Raw genomic sequence first — 23,602 nt, 5'->3', positions numbered from 1 at the left:
TTATAGCATCAGTGTTTTCTGATATGGTGTAATCCAGATGCACGCAGTACTCAGGACATTTACTAAATGTCAGCATTAAAGGTATGAATAATGCTTTTAAATATAGGGCAATAAAGAAAATTCAGTAGTGGTAAAACAAAATGATCAAATTTGAATTACCCATCTAAGAAGCTATATAAGTCATTGAATAGAAGAATAATATTAATAGCTATGCTTATTGCAGAACAAAAGTAACAGATCTTCCATTATAATGCTGCATTCTCTAAAGATTACAAACATAATTATTTATACCAACAGAGAAAATGTTTTTTTAAATTGGCCACAACCTGGATGTCAAATTAACATGGAAAATGAACACTATAATTCACAGATAAATTAGAGTGTATAGAATTGTGGCAACAGTTTCAAAATTGTCTGAAGTTCCAGAACTTCCAATTGTCATAAGCCTCCTGTGAATGTGAACTCCATTCAAGTAAAATGTAGAAAAAGGCCAGGAGTGTCTAAATACTACGAACTAACTTATTTTCATGCTATTACAACAATTTTGTGTAATTGTTAGTCTTCGAGCACATTTTAATGTTTAATGTCAAATTTGCCATTTTTTTCTTAATTGTGTACATTGATCTTTTCTTTCACTTGTGAAAACTGTTTGACTACATTCAATCTTATCCTTTTCTATTTTCTTTACATTCTGAAAAAGAAAATGGCATCTCGCTCCTTGTGTTGAAAACTAAAACCTGCAGTTTCTGACACCAGCAGCTCTGCTCATTTGGGCTCTCACTAAACTAAATGTAATGGTAAGTGGGCTTTCAGCTTATCTGCAGTTATCAATAGGGTGCAAGATCCCTCTCAGGAAACAGAATCTGCCAACCATATAATTTTGGCGAGCAAGTAAATGGAGATACATTGATACACATCTGTCTTTCTTTCATGGGTGAAAATGATGATTTTACCGTCCAGCAATGTGATAATAATTCACTGCAGTCAATCATCACTTAATGATCCTATTTCACAACAACATGTTTAAAGTAAACCATCGATTCTAACCACATACTTTTAAATTCTGAATGACCAGTGAGTCCGTTATTTGAAACCTAATATTCAGCCTGTGCACTTCATTTTACTGTTAAAATAGATTTATTCTTCTCAACAACTTACTCTTATGTAGTGCCTTTAATGTAACAAAATGATCCATGACACTTCAAATAAACAGTTCTATTGGAGCTCCTGTAATGGGTTTAGCGGACAATGTATTGACTAGTGTGACATTGACCATATAGACAAGAATGAATGCCCGTTTGACTCCAGATCTGTGCAGAGGTAGCTGATCTCAAAGAAGCAATGGCATAGAAGTAGGAATTGGTCTCAATGGGGGTAATTTTGACTGTGGGGCGATTGTATAAAATAGGCAATAGAGAATCTAAGACCATTTTACATCTCTCTTGATTTTTCATTGAAGTTAATGAAATGAATATTTGGAGAGATGGAACAGGGGCTGCCAATTTGCTGTCACTGGTTTTATACAATTGTTCAAAGCCAAAGTTACCCCAATGTCTCTAAGCTAGGGAGGGGTAAAACGTCAGTCAAAGTTTCCCCGTTCTGGGGAAGAGTCATACGGACTCGAAACGTTAACTGTATTCCTCTCTGCAGATGCTGTCAGACCTGCTGAGCTTTTCCAGGTATTTTTGTTTTTGAGTCAAAGTTTACACTCCTGTTCACTATCCTGTGAGTTCTGGCAGGAAGGATCAGTCTTAACCATGTTCCCCCTTAATTGGATAACTTGTCAATACTCACTGTTTAGGCTGGCACTTGGAGAATTGCCACTTGGATGAGATAAGGAAGGATTGCTAACACCTGTAGAGTTGTCCATCATGATTCAGCACTGTCAGAAGAGAAAGGAGTAAAATTTGGAAAGATAAAATATAAGCTAGACCAGTGAATGATATATTTGGACCGAATAAATTATATGAAGCACATGACTGAGATTTAATCATGACATTGTTCAAGGGATAGGGTTGAACTAGGTGAATTGGCAGTAAACTTGTATACTTTTGATGGTAGACATTTCAGCATTATAATGTGAACTAGAAATCATTTCTTGTTAGAATTTTAAAAAGACTGTCATCAGTAATTTAGGATGAGGATCTAGTTTAAAATATAAAAATGAATTGTCCAGTGAATAGATAGAAGATTACACCAAGCATGATGACTTCCTTTACCCCATTACCTATGCCTATGGTGCCTGCAGATTATGTGGCTTTTCAAACATGTAAGAAATGCTGGAGAAACAAGCAATATTCTATGTATAGTATCATGTTTGTAGAAATAATAATCATCATAATTGGGTGTTGGGCCCCATCATTTTTTTTCCGGATCTTTGCCAATTCTATGTTACCACCATAAGCCTGCAGGCAGGATGTCAGGAAATCAAACTGCAGACCTTTCAACAGCTTAGTTCCATTCAGTGAATTGAGCAGTGGTAGACATGCTTTTGCTTAGAGGCAGAGGGTATGGGTGAATTAAAATTTCAGCAGTTCTTTGCTGAGTTGGCCAGTACCTGGACTGAGTGCTGCTGAAGCTCCAAACAGTGATGGAAAACAGGTCAGTGTCCAGGAGTGCGCTGACTTACGACTGCAGAAATACAAAATAACAAAGAAGCAACTCATCAACGTGATCAGTGTTTAACATTTCATAAGTTATTTTAGCTTAATGAAATGGTTGGGTTTGTAATGGTTGTAAGTTGCATTCCAAGGCCAAATCGGCCCTAAAGTTTCTTGTATTGGTACTTACCTAGTTGCTCTGCATGGTAGAAGATTAATATTTGGGAATATGTTTATTGCTAATTGAATAATTTACCCAACTCATACTTTGAGGAAATAATGAATGCAGAGGTTACTTTCAAGCTTTATTCATAATCAATCAATTAAGTAAAATAGTGAATTTGTGTCCTTCATTTTGATTCAAGAGTACTCATATCTGATCAAATACAGATTCTAATTATTTCATCATGCCATCATTGTGGATTTCCTTAAATACTGGATGTGAAATTGTCTCATATAGTGCAATACGGTAGCAATGCAAGGGAGGCTTTTCACTGCTTTTTCTGTGTGGCCCATGCCACCAGACACTTCTTGCCTGGCCTGAGTGGCTTCCTTTGAGGTTAAGAGTGTGCAGGTACGTCCCCTCTGTGCATGGGAAGATGTTGATTTGGTGCTTTTCACACGGCCCAACTTCCTGCTATGAAACCAGAATCGCAGATTTGGACAATGCAAGTGCAGGCAGTTTTCCCTCAAGGAAAAACAAACATGAAGCTGCAAGGTAGGCTCTGTACTAACTTTATTTAAAGGACTAGGCGCCCCAATTGCAGGTAAAGTAATTTCTTGGAATTTATTTCTATCACAAAGTGTATGGAAATATTCTGCACTCTTTTTGGAGGTGCTTTGGTGAGTTTCTGGATTTACCAGAGAGCGTTGCTGCATCCTCACAGGCTGGACCAAGAGATTTGGTGGCCTGTTTACATAAAAGCTGCGCAACTAGGGGGTGCTGCAGGGGTTGTGCCTCTGGTTCTGACAAGGAGATGGAGCAGAGGCTGCAGAAAGGCCAAGCTCTGAGTGATGCCCTCTGCCAATTTGGAGTTGAACCCCTGAATGTTCCGTGACAGTATCAGGATGCTGTCTGGTGAGCCAGCCAATGCATCGAGCATCTCATTCAGTATTCTCCTGTATGCTGCCTGTGGAGGCTCTCATCTGAGTCCTCTGCAGCAGAACATGTCTGTCACCTTGCCCTCAGGTGAGCTGGCAACCATCCTTTCTCCCTGACTGGGCTACAGGTTGCTCATGCCCAAACAACTCATCATGTGCTGATCCCAACTCTATGCAGTACTAGTCTCCAAGGTAAGTGCAGTGTCAGTATCTGAGTTGGTGTCTCTGAGTGTCAGATCAAGTGATGGGGCCTGTTCATCAGTGCTCTGCTTTTGCTGGCCTTCCTCCTCCTGGAACTCCTGCAGCGGAGCAGGTGACAATTCTTGGGTGTCTGAAAACAGGACTCAGAAGCGAAATATTGGTTTAAGGGAAGAGGGAGTGGGAAGCAAGAGGTCCATGGTCACACCATCTACAGCTTGCTCATCGTGCCAGATAACAGGATGAAGGTGGGCTTGGAGTTGATAAACGATAGTTGAATAGCTGAAGGTATGTGGAGATAGCGAGAAGTAGATGTGTCAGCATTGGTCAGCGTGTAAGGGTAAGGTAAGGTACCTGATGTTAAGTGTGAGTCCTGAGTGTCAGGGAGCTCTGCTGGATGAGTGATGGAGGTACTGGGCATTGAGCAGTGTGAGTGGCTGCTGGAGCAGTGGGTAGGAGATATCATGTGAGGATGCTTTCACTGACTTTGACCACCTGCATGAAGTCATTAGTTTTGTTGTGGCAACACTGCCAGGTTCTTGGAAGTTGACCACTCTGGCCATCTGCTTTCACTTCCTTCTGAGGGTGGTCCTTGAAGGCCTCTTGGTCCCCTGCAGAACTGTGGTGTGACTCCTTCTGCCCACCTGCACCTTTAATGCCCACAACGTCACATCTGTCACTATGGAACCTGTTTATGTCCTGATGTTCTCTTTGCAATAATTTACAATGCAGCAATATTTTTGTGTGCCTCCCTTTAAGATACAACATGCCTTAAAGAAGAGTAGGTTAGCATCATCACGTTATTGGTAAACAATGCTGCCGGGACTCCTGCTGTGCACAGAGGGCTCAGACAGACAGCTTGGAGGACAGAGAAGAAGCCCTGGAATTGCTTGAGGCAATGCTACAAGCACGTAGATAAGGTGGATAATGAAAATTGTGAGGTCCCCACTTTGATCTGTATAGGTACGGGCTGGTCACAAATTGCAATCATCAGACCAAAACACCAGAAAAACCCAATTTAGCTGACTGTCTTTACCTGATCTCTGAATTTACTCCTTTCTCTCCCACATAGCATCTAATGTGGCTCTTTGCATCCCCACAACCTATTTGTTTGATTATTGCTCCAGAACACCTGCCAGTGTTCCTCAGTGATCACCTCACAGGAACTGCTAAAGGGATAGGATGTGAGAGCAGTGCCAGTTTTTACCTTAAGCTCAAGTGAAGTACCCTGCTTTTGGGAGTTGCTCTTCAGAATGTTTACTTACATAACAGAACCGATGGACAGCTATTCAGCCTTGCCTGCCTGAGATCCTAAACAAAAGTACACTAGAGATTTGCTCTATGTTGATGATGTTCCACTGGCATTCTGTATTGAGGAACACCTTCAAGCCTGTAAAGCACTTGATTTGACCATCAGCATCAGGAAGGCAAATGTCATTGTCCAGTATATTGTCATACCGCCATCAATCAGCATTGATAATGTGACGCTGGAGGTTGTTGACAGCTTCACATATCTAGGCTCCACAATCACCAGCAGTCTGTCACTTGATGCTGAAATCAACACACACAAAAGCTGCAGCTGTTATGTCCAAACTGAGTAAATGAGTGTGGAACAACTGAAACCTGACTGAGACAATCAAACTGCAGCCTACCAAGCCTGCATCCTCAGCGCACCCCTCTACAGTATTGGGTCCTGGACAGCACATGCTAGGTAGGAGAGAAGGCTGACCAGTTTCTATCTTCCAGGTATATCCTCAGCATCTCTGGGCTGGGCAATGTCACCAATTCAGAGGTCCTGGAGCATGTGACTGCTATCAGCATACCCTTTTACTAAGTCAAAGATGTGTGCGCTGGCTCGTCCACGTTCATCGGATGGATGATGGTAGTATACATAAAGACCTTCTGTACAGTAAACTTGCGACTAGGTTATGATCTGGGCACCCATATCTCCATTACAAGGACACCTGCAAGTGAGGTATGAAGATGGCGGACATCGACACTGACAACTGGGAGACAGTCGCTGACGGCTGTGACCTCAGGAAGCTGGCTGTTTGGAGGGGCATCAGAAGAGGTGAGGAGAAATGAAAAGCTCAGCTGGCCGAGAAGAGGGCCCAGAGAAAACAGAGGTCAGCAAATCCTGCACCTTCTCGGCCCTCTGTTTTCCTCTGCAGCAAGTGCAGCAGAGATTGCCATGCCAGAGTGGAGCTCCTGAGCTACACCAGGCGATGTTTAACAGAGTTGACCACCAAGGCCCAAACCATTGTCTCACAGGAAAGAAGGCTGCCAGGGTTCAGGATTCTTTAGAATAGCAGCTTCACAAGCATTGGGTGTAACAGTTTAAGTATAGCAGAGAGAGGTGAATGTTGGAGAGGCCTGAGTCTTGAATCGGAATCACCTGGCTTGCGATCAGTGTTGTCATTGGTAAACAAGTGCATCATCTCAGGTTATCTCTAACAATATATTGAATTCTTGAAGTTGAAAAAAATATTTATAGGCTCCATTTTTTTGAAATATAGTGAAATACTTCAAGTTAGACCTTAACATTACTTGAACTGACTTCTCCCAATTGTTTTGTTTGTAGCTCTTTCTATATATAAATACTTTCCCTCCCTTCTAGATTTCACTGCACCACTTGGACCATTCCTTAGTCAAGAGGAGAAGAGAGGTGGACAACTCTCTTAGGATCTGGCAGCATTTCAGTACAATTGCCTTCGGCCAAACAAGAGAAGCAGTTGATTCTCTTCCAGAATATGTCAGTACCCCTATGTAAATTGCCCCCAGAAAGAGGCAGCCTATTCTCTTAGGGCCTGTTAGTGCCCCCATGTACCAGATCCTTGGGAAAACTAAGAGAGGTGACTGATATTCTTCTGGGCTAATTGTTTTATTCATGGCTGGGCCAGCATTTATTGCCCGTCCCTAGTTGCCCTTGAGAAGGTTATGGTGAGCTGCCTTCTTGAACTGCTGCAGTCCATCTGGTGTAGGTACACCCACAGTGCTGTAGTGGTATTCCAGTGTAACTGGAGGTATTGAAAAGCAGCAGAAGTTGCCTCATCCATTTATTTTCTCTCTCCCTGTCTGGCTCATAATTTGGCTCATAAGAATTTGTTAAAAGAATCTAAATCCTACAACCAGTAATACCCCCCAACTCCCCACAACAAACTCCCATCATACTCTCATTGGGTTTGAAGGAAAAAGTGCTCTAATCTCTCACGCAAACACCTGTCAGTTTGAAGCAAAATAAACAAATAAGGAAGATATGAATGATTGTTGAAATATGCATGTAGTATTGCACCTTATAATGGATCTTGTTTAATGTTTGAAAGCTAGGTGGCTTAAAATTCGGTGCCCATTTTTGGGAACTATGAGTACCCTTAGTGGTTCAAAATATGTCAAGATGGCCATTGTATTGATGATGCCGTTAGTGTGTGAGCAGTGACCATCAGCCAGAAACATGCAGAGTAGGAAGTGCATGGCATCAGTCATTGTGTAACACTGATTCGATGCCAGCGTTGCTATTTTGGAGCTCAATGCTCCAAATAATGCCCTCTCTTACTCACACATGGTTGATCACATGTTTATCAGCAGGAAGGACTTAAAGGGATGATCAACTACCTACAGGTTAGTTGCTGGTTGACTTATTCTAGCTATTGACACTATTATCCAAGTGTCCTTTGCTTTCTAGAGTTTATTTTTAAAGCTGCTAAAATCTACATGGAACTGGTGGGTGGGTGCTGAAGCACTTTGTCCTGATTGCATGGCTTTTCCACAAACCAGGTGCTCCCGGACATGGATCCACTAGTAGGTGTTAGAAAACAGCCTGACTTGGAGAATGAGCAGAAGCCATGCAGAGCAGAGCAGATCAAGCAGCTAGAAGAGGGAGGAGGAGGATGGGAGAAGGGCTTACAGCAGGAAGCCATATCAATCCAGCGAACTCAGGGAGCAATTCTCCAAACTGCATGACAGCGAGGAACAGTGTGTGAAACTTCTGCGCTTCAGTAAGGACGTCCTCATTGAAATTTGCCACTTGTTGCAGCTACAGCTGCAACCTCAGAGCAGGGTGAGGATGGCATTGCCAGTGGCTATGGAGGTGACTATGGCCATGAACATCTATGCATCTGACTCCTTCCAGGCTGGAGCTGCAGATATTTGCAAAATCTCATAAATTGCTGCCCACTGTTTCATAAGGGAGATCACTGAGACCCTGTACTCATTGCACGCTAACTACATTTCATTTTCGAATGCCAGAGATTTTCTTGAGCATGTAGCTTTGCTTGCATTGTAGGCTTCCTCATGGCACAGAGTGCCATTGACTGCACATACATTGCTTTGTGCATGCTGCCTGTCAACTCTGAGATGTACTGGAACTGTACTCCCTCAACATTCAGCTGGTGTATGGCCAGAGAATCATGCAGGTCATTTCCTGGAAACCTAGCAACAGTCATGATGTCTTCATTCTACAGCAATCCACTGTGTCAGCTGCGTTTGAGCCAACACAATAAACCAAAGGATGATTATTGGTCAAGAAGGGCTATCCACTGATTAGCTATCTCGCGGTTCTGGTGTGAATATGTGCACAGCATGCAAACTAAGAAAACCATGCTGTCACATGAAATACAATAGAGCAGACCATTGGTGTTGAAATAATGCTTCCCCTGCCTCGGCCTCTCTGGGGGAGCCTTGCAGTATTTCACCGAGCGGATGTCAAGAATTGCACTGCTGTGCAGGATGCTCCACAACCTCACCATCATACGGACAGCTATAAAGCAAGCAGCTGAAAAGCAAGAATACGAGGAGGAAGAGGAAGAGGGGAGGCAAACTACACAACCCCAAACTAGAAATTGCAGGAAATACTCAGCAGGTCAGGCAGTATCTGTGGAGAGAAACAGAGTTAATGGGCTATATTTATTGGAGGCATCGGAGGTCTCACCCGCCAGCTGGAGAGTTGGCGAGGGTCCCTTGTCGCCTCTTAAAGGGAAGGCCCTTCATATTGTGCCACTCAGGCACTTAACTGGACAGCGGTAGGCCTTTCCCAGGGTCAAGGGCCAGAGGCCAGCAGATCTGTTGAACCACAGTGCCACCACAGAGGTGGTGGCTACTGCCAGTAGGACACCCACCCAATGCCTAGAATCATCACTGGATTCTAGGCCACAGGTGAGAGGTGCTGGGGAGGTGGGGAGGGAGTTTGACAGCAAGATCATGGGGTGGCTCTCAGCAGGCTACCCCCCATTTCCCAATGCCGGACCATTGATCAAGCGCTGTGCCTTTGAATGAGGGACCCCCCCACCCCCCGCGGCAGCTTACAAGCAATCCTGCATTGGTTTGCGTTTTGTGCTCCCCCCATGGTGAGCTGGCCCCAGCTCACCTCTGGGTTAATACCAGCGATGGTAGGATGAGGCCCTTAAGTGGCCAATTAATGCCCACTTAAGGGCCTCATTGGTGGTAGGTGGAAAGGCTGTCCACGGACTTCCCTGCCACAGACTTAATCAGGTTAGAGGTGAGAAGGTCAGGTCCCCCACTGCCACCACCCCACCTGATTAAATGCTCCTGTCATCAAACTTGCCACAGGGGAGGGCAGAAAATTCCATCCAATGTTTAGTTTCAAGTTGATGGTCTTTCAACAGAACCTTTCATCTGAAATGTTAACTTTGTTTCTCTCCACAGATGCTGCCGTACCTGCTGAGTATTTCCAGCGTTACCTGTTTCATTTCAGGTTTCCAGCATCTTGGTTTTGTATCAGCCTCTTACTGGCCAAGCTGTCTGTGAAAATTCATCAGACTGTGCTACCAGTAACCCCAATTTCCCATTCACCAGCAGTCTTTCCCTCAGTCACTGGCCATCACAGAATCCACTTGGCAACAATGCAAAAATATAAGATTGTTGTGTTCAATGGTTTGTTTCGTCTGTATTCGATTTTGTCTGGTAACTGATCCTTGTACACCTGCTTGATGGAATAAGTCTGTGGGTGGAGCTTGTGAGTCAAGTACTGACACCAGACAGGGAATGTTCCAGAAAGGATCTGGGCTTTGAGCAAGTGTATGTTGAAATCCTGTAAGTTCTGAAATATTTTAAAGTTCTGTAAATAATCTTTTTGGATTAGAACTACTTCTGCATTGTTCTGGGATAAATAAGATATGCAGCAACCTGGCAAATACACAAGATAACACAAAATAAACATTCCAAACCAAACTTATAAAGAAAAGCAATCATATGGAATATATAGGTAAATTTATTACCCTTAGTATCTACTTTCCAATTGCCTTTGCTTGTCCAAATTCTCTTATGCAATACAACCACACTGTCTGCACCATAGCTAGTAGAAGGCTACTGACTTTTGGCAGAGAAAATTGCAGAAGGCCTCAAGCTCTGGGCCTAGGGGTCAGGTCTCAGGTTGTACCATCTTAGCATGGACAGCAGCACTCTGGGCTGTCTGGCTGACAGGCAGCACCAAGGGCACTGGCGGAGTGGCAGGGGTGGGAGGACAAAAACTTTTCTCTTGACAGAGGACAGCAAGGTCATGGCCCATGGAGCCACTGACACTCCCCTGGGGTGCACTTCAGCAGTCTTAGTAATCTATTGGAGGACATGTTGCAGGACTGCTGCAACACACTGCAAACCCCTTTGAATTCTGTCACCTACAGCCATGGTGACAGCAGTTCTAAGCCTGCATAGCAGAAAACTGACCTTGCGTTACTTTAGTCTGAGCTTCCACTGCAGCACTCAGACATTGGGTGGCTTCTGCTTGTGCTAAAGTGGAAGCTGAAACTTTGGCCATCAGACATTGCAACATATTTGTGTCCACATATATGCAAACAGCATTGGTCACCACTTTCATGCTGGAAGAAATGCAAAGCCCTGTGCAAAGTTGATGTTGGACTCCTCCAAGCCCCTTGACATTTTGTGCAGGCTTTCTGACAGGCCTGCCAATGCACCAAGCATTTCATTGTGCTAACATATCAGCATTCCTCTGTAGCCAACCCCACTAAAGTTCTTAGCTGAGTTCTCGGCAGCAGAACTTGTGTGTAACCTCATCCTCTGGCATGCTTGCACCTACCTTATCCTTGTCCTCTGCCCTCACTGCAGGCCACGCGAACTTAGTGCCTCACCACATGCAGATCCCTTCTCTATGCTATCCTCTAAATTACACACAATGTCAATAGTTAAGATAGTGATTGCAAATGATAAATCGAGTGGCAGTGTTTCTTCATCAACAGATTGTTGTTGTTCTTTCATCACTGTCTGACCAGATTGCACTTCTTGGGTATCTGAAAGGAGAGAGGCACAAGGTTAAGATTGAGGTGAGAGAATGGGGCCTTCTCTCATAGGTGCATGTTTACACTATCTGCAGCTTGTAAATCAGAAGAGATTGTGAGAAAGGGGAAGTGGATGTGAGAAGGAGAATTAAGTATGATGATACTGTCATCTTTTATGGTTTCAGTCCCACTGCTGGCCACAGTCTCGCAATGACAACTTCAATGTTGGTGAGCACTGTTTCCTTCAGGGGGGCTAGGACATGCAGCCGTCCCTGTCTCCCTCCATTTAACTCTTGATGCCTCCATTTGTACGCCAATTTTTCCTGCAAGAATGAGGGAAGTGTATCAGTGAACATAGTGCAAACTGTTTGGGTAATGTGGCTGCCATGGGTGAATAGCTGGCAGTGTGTGAAAGCTGTGAGATGTGGGTGTGAGCAGTGGTAAACTTCTGAGTGTGAGATGCAGCTATAAATGTTAGGGATGAGTTCTGATTGATAGAGATTATTGGTAGGTGAGTGATGGGGCGAAGGTGCATTAAGCTATGTTTGTGTCTAGTATTGCAGTGGTGGTATATGGCATTTGAAGATTAATTCACTGACCTTTATCATTCAGGTATGGTCATTGAACTTTTTGCGGCACTGCATCCAGGTCCTTGAGCTAGTGTCTTGGCATTGACCAGAACAACTATCTGGTCCCACTGCCTTCTGAGCATTTATCTGGAGAGCCTTCCACATCTTTGTGGGTACATCACTACTCTCCTTTGCAATTTCTCCACCAAGGCCTCAAATCCAGCAGGTGAGAATCTTGCAACATTCCTTCTCCTATGTTGTGCTATTATTCAGTCTTTTTCTATGCCAGAGTGACTTGTACAAGGAATTCCACCACCTGCTCCAGCTACAATGCACCTCCCCTGTAGGAGGTGTGATCTGGCTTTACTTCGTGCTCATCTTTCACAACTTTGGGCACCTTTCTGAGGCCTGTACCACTCAACAGTGCTGTTAGCACTACTACTATCTACTACTATTACTACTAGTACTATGCACTACTATCATGAAACTGAGCAGACAGCACAAGGTTGTCGTGCTGCCTGCATCACATTGAATGAGCACGGGGTAATCGCACATTGTGAACCCTGTGCCCGTTTTTGAGAGCTGTCCTATTTAGCCCCCTGTGTGTAATCTGCTAGACCAGAGGAGCTTTTGAAGCTTATAAAACCTCAAATAAATTTCCTTGTTTTGTCAGACAACACTCGTACATCATGGAATATCGATTAAACTAAAAGGCCTGGTTAGCTTTTGTTGTGTCTATATGTTTGTAACATAGGCTGTGTTTACCACAGTGAGGTTTCACTGGTAACAAAACCCTTGCTGGGTGGTTTGCTTAAAGGACAAAAACTATGAGAGGAGTAGGTGGACTGAACATGCATCAGCATCTTTTACTTCAAGCCTATGCTTTGCAACATTTGCAAGCTATATTGTTATTGACAGTTTGACATCTTCTCCAGCTGTTTGAAGGGACTGGTCAGTCAAATGTCTCAGTGGGATGCAGCACTGCATGCTGGGATATGGTTTGTCTTTGTCTGTCTTCCCACTCACTGAACTACCATATTTTTGGAGGGGGTGGAATCCTGTTCAGAACGTGGACTCTGGCAGGTTCCCTGCTGGCCTGGGCCGTAGAGTCTCAGGCCTGTGCTGAACAGATTGGATCTTCATTGCACAAACCTTTCCAGATGGCACCGTCTGTTATTTTATTCATTTTACCGAAATGTGAGCGCACAGTTTTAAATTCTTCCTTCTTTCAGCAAATGTGCTTCTACTTTTTTTCTCTGAATTTTTTTTGCTGCTGGAGTATTGTATTCCCTTCGTGAAAAATCCTATAGGATTTCAAAACTGTCAGATGGGATCCTATTAAATCCGATAAAATACGTCATCAATCTTACATGATTTACAATTTGTCCTATGAAGTTCCGGTGGTTCTGTTTTCAAAAAAGTTTAATGTGCATTCTTATGTGTTCTTATAGGCTTCTTGAATAGAGAATGATGTAGATATATTTGTAAAGGTTAAGTGGGCTAATGAACTGTGAGTGATACTTGTGGCTGAAAATTGTTGGAAAACTATGAAGCATCCAAAATTTAATACAGGAGAAAAGTAGAAGTGTTGTTTATAGCCACAATTTACTTTAATGTGCACAGAAGCGTATTAAAGTTGTGCTTTTCTGTACCAGTGCTGTCAGTGCAAGGACAATAGATATCATTGATGTTAAATAAGGCAGTATTGTACAACTCTTGCTCTTCTAATTAGTGACTGCTGTTAAAGTTTACCAGAAATAACTCTCTTTGCTATACGCTGCACCATTACATTTGTCATTCTGTAGGCTATCAAGCACCATTTAAAATAGGATGTGTAGTTACTCACTCCCAATAATTAAATCCTATACAAGATTTTACACTTAAATATATTTACATGAAAAGCAGAATGGCAATTAGCATTCTACCTGTTGTGGGTACCTGTAAGAGATCACAATGCTTTTACTGTTCAGTTAACAACAATGGCTTGTTATCAGATTGTAAGAAAGCATTTAAAAATATAACAGTGAAGTTGCACAGGTAGAGATAGCAAACAGAATGCTCACTCCATTTATGATAATAGAGAAATTCATATCAAATATTATATCACAATTCTTTCTTTTAAAATTTAATTTTGTAAACGTTTTACTTTTGTTTTTGAGACAGGTTTTATTTTCCTTTCCCTCTTTTTATCCTCCCACATGGTAGTCAAAGTGACCTGAAGAAACCTGCTCACAGGCACTGCTCATGCTGCTCTATCACTGGCTACTGGGAAGCATGCAAAAGTTACCTGAGGGTGCTTTGCTCTCCAGTTGTCCCTCACGAATGAATGACAGTGCTCTAATTAAAGACAAACTCTAAATATTACCTGCTGATTACAGATCTAATGGAAACTGTAATTGACTTATTCAGTTGGCTTTGACTTCATCCTCCCCATGACAGCAAGGCCGAGAATGGGAATTTGCTGTGTGTGCCATCACAGGATTGAGCCTGTTTTTGTTTTGAACTGCAGATCTGTGTGAATAAATTTTCCAAAGTTACCATCCAGTTCAAGCTGCCGACAGCTTCTTCTCCCATACAGCATATAAACATTTTCTGTCTCTTTCTTTAATAACATTTTTGATTAATTTTCTCATATACAAGACAAGACTGAAACACCAGGCTTGTGAAGACTAGGTAAGTGGATATGTGAGGATGCAGAATGCATATTCCAAAAATCAGCCTATACAAACATAATATATAGAGTGGGAAGATGCAGTGGAAAGGCAAGAGATATACCCCAATCCACAGGGGAATCAGGTAGTAGTGACAGCAGGCAAGGGATGAAATATCTTGTCTATCTTGGGAGTTATTGCTTCTCTCAGGTATTTTCTAAAGAGGCGACCACTCTTGTTGAATTTTATATTTTGTAAATCGTATTACTTCACATTAAGAAGGAAAGTATGGAATAAAGACATGTTCTATTATTAATGGTAACCTCTGACTAACTAGAATAAAACATAAATAAATGTAACCTTATCACTTTTTGAAATTGGTACGACAATAATCCTCCAGTGCATAAGTGAGCTGAAATATAATGTATTTGCAGAGCAGGTCTCATACTTTTAAACATAGTAAAGTATGTTGTCATCAGTATCATGCATTTGAAAGCTTATACAGAATGTATCTTTCTGTTTCTTCTAGGGCAAAATAAGCAATGTGACTTGAAACAAGTCAAAAATTCTAGTCTTCTGTGATTGCCAGTTCCAGTTCCTTGACTAGCGCACTGAATTATTTATCATCAGTGTTCAAATGTACTACATAAGATCTTTTCTAAAAGTGGGGTCATCTTTTCTGACTTCCTTATGCAAAGACATTTTTAGTGTGTTTAATTAGAGGGGTAGAAAGAGAAATTCTGTTAAGCCTGTACTAAATCTACTACATATGGAAACTGGTTTGAATGAGAGTATTCTAATTCATTCACTTTTACTCTATTCAGGTATTGTGTCTATGCATGTCCATGGCATTGTTCACAGAAACAATATGACAGCTTCTTGTAGGATGCAATAAACAGCGTTTTATGATATCTTAAACTGGGAATCTTATGCAGCCTGTTAGCTGAAACAATTGTCAGATTGTTGCACATTTCATTTTTATGAATTCTATTTAGATTTGCTTTTGAGAAGAGATAATCTGGAATTCCACTTGTTTAATTTTCATGGCATTTGGCAAGTTGCACAAAGAATTCAAGATAAAGGACATATGAACCTCGAGAGATTTATGATAGAAGAAATGCAAAGAGACTGGCCATTCATAAAAGCATCATTTTTTGAAATTATTATTAGATGAGCAGCGACATATCCATCAAACAAGAAAATGCACTGCTAAATTTGACAGAAATTATACTTGCACTTTTTTCCTCCAAGGCAACTTTTCATCACATTTGATTTGAAATATATTTCAATAGTTTTGTGGCAATATTTATTGCTGGGGTTTCATTTGAAACAAATGCAATGTGACCATGATGACAATAGTTAGGTTTTTGAGTTCTTAATTTTGAAGAGTTAAAGTGAAACAAAATGAATTGACTTTCAATTTCTTGAGTTTCGCCAAGTATTTCAAAATTAAAATATTTTTGATTACTTTTTGGCTAGTTTAGTACACTGTCATGCAACACCTGCTTTCCTTACAAATTTAAGTACTTTATTGAGATGCTCTGCCAGAAGAATGATTGATGGCCTGGAGAGCAATCAGTATCCTTTTTTGTGGAAAAACAAAATTCCACACAGTGACCACTATTTTCCCCCAAATAGCATGGTATCTTGGAATATAATTTTTCTGCATTAAACATGTATAATGTGAAATTGTTAAAATAAATGCCTTGTTACTGATTACTAATTTTTGTTGTAGTTCTCATTAAAATGAGATAGTTAAGTTGTATGCTGGCACAAAACATTGGTGGTCCAACATTGCTGTGCCACAGTTATATGTTATTCAATGGTCTTATGCTTGTGATTCCCTGCATAGAATGGCCTTAGCTCTGCCACTAGGGGAGAAGCAGATGTTAGATTTTCTTCACAGTGAGTGCAGGAAGTATTAGTGGACAAGTTGTGTTATGTCACTGTGCATCACTTCAGTGGCCAGTTATATATGCCACTAGAAGAGGCCTGGCACTACCTGCTTATTTATTTATCCAGGAAGGGAATAGTCAGTGACAGGAAGAGGACTTACAAAAGGGGGCAGTGTAAAATAAAAAGCAAGGAAATATTAAATTGAGTTTCTAATGACAGATTTGCAAATCTGTTAACAAACGCTTCATTTAATCTAGAGGATAGATGAACTTCAGGTGAAAGTTCAATTAAAAAGGCTATGTAACAGATGGCATTACGGTCACATTATTTATACTGCCTCAAACAGGATAGTTGAGTTTAAATATAATTATTGACTAATATTTACTAATCATCCTAGAGCTGGGTTGCTGGTTTCAGTTGTCCAATTGAGGGAATGGAATTAAAGCGTCTCAGGAGGGGCATCCTTTCCCACATCACTCAAAAGCATGTGCTGGCTGCATTTCCTGATGGGTTATCAAAGGAGTTTCTGTGGAAGACACCCATGGATATATCTATGGCACATACTACACATAATTGTTTCACTTTTTTAAAGAAAGATGACATGAACAATATCTGAGATTTTACCTTCAAAATCACTTAATAAACTGAAAAATGCCAATTGAGTCCTGGCTCAGCTGTTTTAGAGAATTTAACAAGTGCTTGATTTACAGGATTTGATGTTCTTGTAACAATATCCTCTATACTTTTAAAAGTTATGTGTATCCCAAATCAAACTAAAGCAGACTAAATAAAGCAAATCAGGGTCCTAGGAAAGATAGTCCCTAAAAGTCCAATAATTCGGAGAAACTGGATCAGTAGGCAACAAGTTAATCACATTACCTGGGTCATGCCATTATATCACTCATAGGCACCCCATTTTTCTTAAATATCAATAATGTGTGAGCCTAGATTTGGTTAGGAATAGTCCTTATTAGAGAGCCAGGACTGGAATTCCTTACTGTGTAAATTATTTTTCTTCATCGAAGCTGCACAGTATCAATATGATTTACTTCGTAAAACAAACAATGGGCAGAACTCTGAATTGCAGGAAGAGGGGAGTAAAGCCTCCATTAAACACCCGACCTGATTTTCCTTTAAATGGGGTCAAGTGTTTAATATCGCTTATAGCCAATTTCTGGAACTGGTTTGTGGGAATGAGGTGGGTCAAGTGGATCAAGTGTCAGTAGGCGAACATTTAGGGGATAGCGATCATAAGTTTAGGTTGACTATGGAAAAGGACAAAGGACAGCCCAGAGTAAGAAGAATTAACTGAGGGATAGCCAACTTCAATGGGGTAAGAACAGATCAGGGGCTCAGATAAAATTGGAATCAAAGATTAGCAGGCAAAACTGTAAATGAATAATAGGCTGCCTCTAAAGAATAGAAAGTTCAAGTACAGTCAAGATATATTCCCACAAAGGTAAAAAGGAGGACAAACAAACCCAGAGTTCCCTGGAAGACAAAAGAGATAGAGATTAAGATGAAGCAGAAAAAGTGTACTTATGTCAGATGTCAGGTAGACAATACAGTTGAGAACTGGGCTGAATATAGAAGTTTCCGGGGGGAATTGAAAAAGCAAATAAAATAAGCAAAGAGAGAGGCAAAGAGAAAGTATGAGAAAAGATTGGCAGCTAACATAAAAGGGAATGCAGAAGCCTTTTACAGGCATATAAATAGTGACAGGATGATAAGAGGAGGAGTGGGGCAAATTAGGGAACAAAAAGGGGATTTACATTTGGAGGCAGGGGGCATGGCTGAGGGTATAAATGAATACTTTGCATTTGTCTTCACCAAGTAAGAAAATTCTGCCCATGTCATGGTGGAAGAGGAGGTAGTTCAGGCACTTGAAAGATTTAAAATTGACAGGGAAGAGGCTTTAGATAGGTTGTCTTTACTTAAAGTTGATAAAGGCACCAGGACCAGATGAGATCCATGCAAGAATACTAAAGGAAGCAGGAGTGGAAATTGTGGAGGTACTGGCCATAATTTTCCAATCTTCCTTAGACTCAGGGGTGGTGCCAGGGGACTAGAGAATTGCAAATATTACGCCCTTGTTCAAAAAAGGGTGTAAAAGTTAAGCCCAGCAACTACAGGCCAGTCACTTTAACTTCAGTGGTGGGGAAGCTTTTAGACATGATAAATCGGGACAAAATTAATAGTCACTTGGGCAAATGAGAATTAATTAAGGAAAGCCTGCATGGGTTTGTTTGGGGCAAATTATGTTTAGCTAACTTGCTTGAGTTTTTTGATGAGGTAATGGAGAGGATGATGAGAGTAATGTTGTTGATGTATGTGGTGTACATAGACTTCCAATGGATTTGATGAAGTGTCATGCAACAGACTTGTGAGCCAAGCTAGAGCTCATGGAATAAAAGGGAAGTAGCAACATGGATACAAAATTGGCTCAGTGACAGGAAACAAAGAGTGGTGGTGAACAGTTGTTTTTCAGATTGGAGGAATGTTTATAGGGGACTTCCCCAGGGATCAGTTTCAAGACCCCTGCCCTTCCTGATATATATTTTAATGACCTAAATCTTAGTGTATAGTTTCAAAATTTGCAGATGATACAATACTTGGAAGCGTTGTGAACTATGAGGAGGATGGCGCAGAGCTTCAAAAGGTCATAGACAGTTTGGTGGAATGTGGCAGATGAAATTTAATGCAGATAAGTTTGAAGTGATTCATTTTGGTAGGAAAAACGCAGAGAAACAATTGTACAATTCTAAAGGTGGTATACGTGCATAAATCATTGAACGTGGCAGGACAGGTTGAGAGAGCAGTTAATAAAGCATAGGGCATGCTATGTACTTTACCAATACAGCATAGAGTAAAGCAAAGAAATATGTTAAACTTGTATAAAACACTGGTTCGGCCTCAACTGGAGTATTATGAGTAGATCTGGGCTCCACACTTTAGGAAGAATGTGAAGGCATTACAGGATGTACAGAAAAGATTCACAAGACTAGTTCCAGTGATGAGGAACTTCAGTTACATAGAAATATTGGAGAAGTTGGGATTGTTCTTCTTGGAGAAGAAAAGGTTGAAAGGAGACTTGATGGAGGTATTCAAAATCATGAGAGGTATGGACAGAGTAGATAGGGAGAAACTGTTCCCATCGGTAGACAGATTAAGAGCCAGAGGGCACAGATTTAAGGTAATTGGCAAAAGAAGCAATGGCGACATGAGGAAAAAATTTTTCACATAGCGATTTGGATCTGGAATGCACTGCCTGAGAGGAGGCATGGTCAATTGAAGCTTTCAAAAAGAAATTGGATCATTATCTGAAAAGGAAAAGTTTGCAGGGCTATGGGAAAAAGACAGGGGATTGGGATTAGGTGAATTGCTCCTTCAGAGGGCCAGCATAGATATGATGGGTCAAATGACCTCCTTCTGTGCTATAACCATTCTATCATTCTACCATTTACATCTCCACTATAGTTGAAAACTCTGCCTATGGTGATCATGAGTGATACAATCTTGCTGCTTTGGTTGTCCAAAGTCCTTGTAGGGACCAGTATAAAACTTTGGAATTCTTTTGTTTGTCTTTTTAAGCAAATCTTTTACTTGTTTTGGTTACAGATCAATCAATATTGAGTAGGGTCTATTGAATGGAAGAGGACTTCACACAGGAAATAATGCAGCTCACCAGAGGTAATTCAGTCAATGGAAGCCCATGTGCTCTTTATCATTTTCTGTAGACTTTCCAAGAGTTGGTAACCATGGTAAAACAAAATAATGAAAAAAAGTCCAGAGAAGTTTACAGATTTTGCTGAAATTCATGATTTATTAATAAATTAAAACCAGATGTTTTTTAAGACATTCTTCCTTTTTTTAGTTGAATACAGACTACATACAGTAATTATTAGAAATTCTAACCACAGATAAATATGCTAGAGCATTCATTTTGTTTTGTTAAAAGCTTAACTTTTTTAAAAGAAGGCAATTAAATTTTAAAAGAATGTCTATTCCAATACTAAATACTGGTTTAAAACTTTTTTAAACCTGCCTATTGGAACTCTTTCTCTTTTCCTTCCATTAATTATTCTCCACTCTCCTCCTCTGAAGATATTGGTTACTTGCTGGGACACAGTTCCACGATTGCCTAATGGCCAACATGCCCAAGTGTCTAGTATTCATGTTAGAACCTCAACATCGAGTGCTTGGAAGCTGGTCTTGCCTTTGTTTTATGTCCATGTGCTTGTACTTCCAGCACAGCTTGCTTCTTGGTAATCAAGAGTGGCAATCCTGAATATTCTATCCCTTCCCAATAAGTCCAATTGTAGCACTGTTACTGTCATCACAACTGAGGTCAGCTAACTTAGCACAGACCACAGAACAAACCTGGCACCTTTCTGGTCTGTATGGTTCATCTACTAAGATTTGCTCACTTACACATGGGAGATCTTAGCATTGGGCTTAAAAAAAACCCAAAAACTAGCTATGTAGGTGAACAAATCTTTACATGCTGGAGAATATCTTGATGAAGCTGTAAAACAAAAAAAAATGCAATCTTAAGTTTCATAAATAGGAGTGTAAAGTACAGAAGTGAAAACGTAATGCTAAAGCTATATATATGATGCTCTATTGCAGTTAGAATAGTGTTCAGAATTTTAACCTTCGGTGGGAATTTTAAACTGTCTAAGTTGGATTAGTCACTTGTTATACATCCCCCCAGGTCTGTCTTGCCACCAAAATTATTTTGTCCATTGTGACTAATTTTTGGCAGTCTACTTTAGGAGGATGTCAGGACCATGGTGAAAGTATAAAAGAGATTTAAGAAATTATACCAGGAATAAATGTCTTGAGTTATGATGTGAGACTAGAGAAATTGGGGCTCTTTTCTCTAGAACTTTGCTTATTAATGCTCCTGTGAAGTGCTTTGTGACATTTAAATCTGTTAAAGGTGCTATATAAATGTAAGTTGTCGTTGTACAATGAAGAATATTAAGAAGCAATTTAATCAAGGTTAAACTTTGCAATGTTTTGAAAAGTAAACAGTGAAAACTTTCCATTGGTTGGTGATTCAGGATAACTTTTAAGATCATCACCAAAAAAATTAAGGGAAAGTTTAAAGGAAAACTTGCTACTTTCTACTGCAATAGAGTAAGTTACCACTACAATCAAAATGTCAAGTGATATTTTGCTTAAAATTGAGGAAAGTCATCCTCATTATAAAGTGATAGGCTAATATAATAAGCTCAGAGAGCTTAGACTCACTGCTGTTTTGAGAGCCATGCTCTGAAGTGGATATTACTTACCGTTATATGAGCTGGAAACATAAAGAGTTGGTAGTTGTTTCTGCTTGTTATTTAGACAATAACTAATAAAGGTGAATGTGTACAATGGAAAGGGTTACTGTCAACATTCCCTCTAAGCTGTGTGGGTGCACGGCTACGCAGCAGTCTAGAACTTGCTATGCAGCGAACTAACAGGCCAAATACAGAAGTGGTCCCTTTAAGGTGTGCACACGTGTGACCATGTGGCAATCTGAAAGGAACCTCACAGTGCAACGAACACGACAAAGAAAATTAGAGGGAACATTGTTTACTACCTTACTAATTGTTTTGCTAGCAAGAGAAATGGAGGAGGGAAAACTAAAATAATGATTGACATGGTAAAAGCCTGATGGATGTACACCCTCAAATTCATTATCATCATTAGATTAACAAGTTATGTGTTAAGTGCAGCCAGGCAATAATGAAATAGATTAGATCGTAAATATAAATGAGAAGTCAAAATTTGAAATTAAACTGATCTGTAGGCTCAGGGGCAACAGAATATTGAAATGAAAAAGGAACTAAAATACTTGCATTTATACACTGGAGAAACATTGATGAACAATACAGGAGACTAAAGTGATACTTGAAGGTGAATAGACTAGTTGCTTTGGTGAATCACAACAAGAGTTCATTTGCCCTGCAATCTGACATAGCTCACTGCTTTTCAAAGCTATTCATTAAAATAATGTAGGGGGCCACAGAGGAGGTGGTGGGGAGGTAGGGGGTTGGTGGGATGGCATGTTACATTAGCTCCTTATGACAAGTAGCTCGAGGGAGATGGAAAGCAGGAGAAAAAGAACAAGATGTGTCTCTGTAAGGCAAGGCATGTGCTTTCATCTGTTATTGCCATCTTAACTCCAAAAATGTATGCTTCCCCCATTAAGCTGAATTGGTTCCTGTGCTATATACAGTAGTGGAAGATCATCGTCTCTATTTGATTTTATAAGGTCTCTGGTGACAAGGAAATATACAGAATGATTGATTGGTTCAGTGCAGTGTTTTGATTTATAACTTAATGTGAATCCCAGTTAAATGAATATTTACAGGAAGTAAATATAAGTTCATGTCATCATCTTGTTTACTTAACAAGAATGAACCGCACTGCTGTAATGATTTTTTGGATTCCTGGTTCATTCAACCAGGTACCTTTAGTGAAAGCACCTTTTTCAAGAATCTACCAGGGAGAAATCCTGATTTACTAGTAAGTGTGAATAAGGGACAGAGAGTCAGCAGAATTTTCTGGGAATTGGATAAAAATCACGGTCCAGACAGCAGTGCGATGGCAATGTGAAGAAAACAGATTGACTTAGTTCAACTGTATCATTTACCTCCTTCCCACAGAAGAATCACTGAAGCTTTTGTGGTGCAGATATACAGCAGTTAGGTCAGTACCAGCATTTCAACAGCAATGGGCAGAAGGCATGGAATTCCCTGCTTTCCTGACTTCTGGGGTTTCTTTTCATGCACATGGTGTGATGACAGATAAAGACATGTGCAAAATCAGTTCTTGAGGAGGGCAGTGTTAGCAGAGATGCAGCTTAACCTTTTGAGTACTGGATCAGCTTAGCCACTCACAGAGCAGCATGTCTCCACATGCCTACACTAAAGGCTACTTATTTTCCAAATGTCCAACAGATTGAACTGGTTTCTGTTTTAAATCAGCTCTAGCAGTTATGTCTAAACAGAGACACATTATCCTTTTTCCTCTGATGTAATTGTTAATTTTAGGTCAATTTCATAAGTTTGAAATCACAACCAATCAGGGATCTCAATGTATTTTGGACTGATTTAGCAGCAAGGCTGTCAGTAGACAAACTATTTTAATACGATTTTAATAGCTTTTGAAGGAAATATGATCAGGATAAAATTGTTTCACAGATTCTAACAGAAACAATGCACTTTAACCCCTTGTAGCTTGCAGTTGAGGCCTGTTTGTATTGTTCACAAAAGAATGGGCGAGTTTATTATATAAAAAAATTGGTGGTTCAGATAACATTTCATTAAGAGGAGCTGGCAAGT

At 40.6% G+C, this 23,602-nt stretch overlaps 1 long non-coding RNA gene across 1 annotated transcript in view; it reads left to right on the top strand.

The window, feature by feature from the left end:
* LOC144682023 (uncharacterized) overlaps window positions 1-23,602 on the top strand; it is a 39,647-nt gene that overhangs the window by 11,200 nt on the left and 4,845 nt on the right. The window contains exon 2 of the long non-coding RNA XR_013576907.1: window positions 19,884-19,955. This is a non-coding gene — a long non-coding RNA (uncharacterized LOC144682023). The remainder of the gene's footprint in view (window positions 1-19,883; window positions 19,956-23,602) is intronic.

The sequence above is a fragment of the Cetorhinus maximus genome, chromosome 6 (genome assembly GCF_964194155.1).
Source record: "Cetorhinus maximus chromosome 6, sCetMax3.hap1.1, whole genome shotgun sequence".
Lineage (NCBI taxonomy): Eukaryota > Metazoa > Chordata > Chondrichthyes > Lamniformes > Cetorhinidae > Cetorhinus > Cetorhinus maximus.
This window is presented reverse-complemented; position numbering and strand designations above follow the sequence as displayed.